We start from the raw sequence: 2500 nt of genomic DNA, 5'->3' as shown, positions 1-2500 counted from the left end.
CTGTCCCTCCAGTATATTTTTCCACAGTATATATCGGTTAAGAACATCTCTCCACATTCCTTTTAACCGCTATCATCTTGTCGTTTGTTTTTCTAACTGTAACAAAATATGTAATTTCTATGATACATCGTATTTGTTAACGAGATTTTCTAAAATAGCAGCACAATATTTCGCAATGGATAACTCTGCGTTGCATTCAGGTCGCACTAGTGATTAAGCTTTAAAAGTACTGAATAACTTTGCAGGATTCTCCCAGAGTAGATACATTACACTGAGAATTATTCTGAAAAAGACGGGGAGAATTACTGCGTTATATAATAATTTCATTTTATATTATTGCAATTAATTAACTGTGTACTGGCGTAAACAAAAATAATGTACAGTACATAGCAATATAAAATAAACTCATTCACTACACATTCTTATCAAAAGATATAGATTAACTTAATATCAAAATCAAAAGTAACAAATACAATGTAAATTATCAAATGCAATAAACTAATCATTATTACAAATTAATTCTGCAATCGCTGGACAACCCTTAGTATTTGCATTAAAAACACTTTCAAAATCTAACAATATAAGACATCGTTTCATATTATTTTTCAGCTCTGTCTGACAATATCATTTCTTTTAATCAAAAGGCAATGAAATCGTCTCCCTTGCCTTTGTCTGGTGTTTATTACCTTTCTCTCTCTCTCTCTCTCTCTCTCTCTCTCTCTCTCTCTCTCTCTCTCTCTCTCTCTCTCTCTCTCTCTCTCTCTCTCTCTCTCTCTCTCTCTCTCTCTCCCCCCCCTAAATCAGCTGCTCCTTGACTGCGAAAGGAAGACAAAGATTAAGACAATGATACATATTTTGAGGAATCTTTTATTTTTGTTGCCCCTCCTCCATCACCAGCACCACCACCAACCTCCACCATCCACCCCAACCTCCTCCTTCTCCACCTCCTTCCTCTCTCCTCAAGTTCCTTCTCCACCTCCTTCCTCTCTCCCCAACTTCCTCCTTCTCCACCTCCTTCCTCTCTCCTTAACCTCCTCCTCCTCCTCAAGCTCCTTCTCCACCTCCTTCCTCTCTCCCTAACCTCCTCCTCCTCAAGCTCCTCCTTCTCCTCGTCCTCCACCTCCTTCCTCTCTCCCCAACCTCCTTCTCCACCTCCTTCCTCTCTCCCCAACCTCCTCCTCCAGCTCCTTCTCCACCTCCCTCCTCTCTCGCCAACCTCCTCCTCCTTCTCCTCGTCCTCCACCTCCTTCCTCTCTCGCCAACCTCCACCTCCTCCTTCCTCTCTCCCCAACCTCCTCCTCCTCCTCCTCCTTCCTCTCTCCCCTTTTTGTTCCGGGAAGAAATGTCTCTGAGGATCACAGGACGTCTTGCTCACCGACATACGTTACTAATGATGAGAGAAGGAGTCGCGATAACACGGTGAATCCCATTTATATCTATCTCTCTTCTCTCCTCTTCAGTCAGGGTTCACTGGCTTGCAATCGTAAAAAAACGAAAGCTAAAAAATAAAATAAATAAACAAGAAAAAGGGAAATAAGAGAAATCATATGAGTCTTCGTAGGTGATGTAGCGTTCATCATTGCAAAGCGAGAATGATAGTAATAATTATAGTAATAATAGTAATCTTGTAGATGGTGGTGGTTGTAGTAGTACTAGTAGTAATAATAGTAGTGGTAGTAATAGTAGCAGTAGTAGTAGTAGTAGTAGAAGTGGAAATAGTAGTTTAGCACTAGAAGTTTTAATAGTAATAGCATAAATAATAATAATGACAATAATAATAATAACAGCGAACAACTAATAACAATAATAATAAACATGACTGGAAGTTCCAATTAGCGGCGCCGATAAGATAAACAAGATACGGCTGTCTTTGAGAATCTCATTTATTTATTTTTTTCTTTGGCGGGGGACATGCAAAAAAGATGGAGGAGGAGGAAGGAGGAGGAGAGAGAGAAGGGCGGAGAGGGTGAAACGCGGTAGCACACTCCGACTTTGAAGGATAGGAAAACAAACCATCCATTTTCTCACCTCCCCCCTCCAGTGGGTCTACAAAACCACCAATCCTCATTTATAATACACCAGAAGTGGCCTGAAACAAAGCATCCCCGGCCTCTTGTGAAAAGGAAGAAGCCATAAACGAAATAATGGGCGGAGGGCCCTATGCTGAGGCAGGCTAGGTATCGCCACACCAACATCATCCCGCCTCTAATCACGCCCTCCCCTTGGGACGGAACCGGCGGCGGCGAAACCGGTTAAAGAAGTACCCGGCGCGAGGCTAGCGGCGGGGGCGGGGCCTAGCGAGCCGAGGGGGCGGAGCCAGAGACGCCCGCCCCTCCGCCAGCTTCCCGAGTTTACATTTATACGGACTGAGTGAGCCGGGTTCGCTCGTGCGATGTTAATTACTATATTATATTTCTTTTGTAATACGACTCTTCATATATATATTTATTTGTTATGTATTTATGCATCTGTTTCTCATCTTCTTTATTTCCCTCCGATG

The sequence above is a fragment of the Penaeus vannamei genome, chromosome 23 (genome assembly GCF_042767895.1).
Source record: "Penaeus vannamei isolate JL-2024 chromosome 23, ASM4276789v1, whole genome shotgun sequence".
In the NCBI taxonomy this organism is placed as follows: domain Eukaryota; kingdom Metazoa; phylum Arthropoda; class Malacostraca; order Decapoda; family Penaeidae; genus Penaeus; species Penaeus vannamei.
This window is presented reverse-complemented; position numbering follows the sequence as displayed.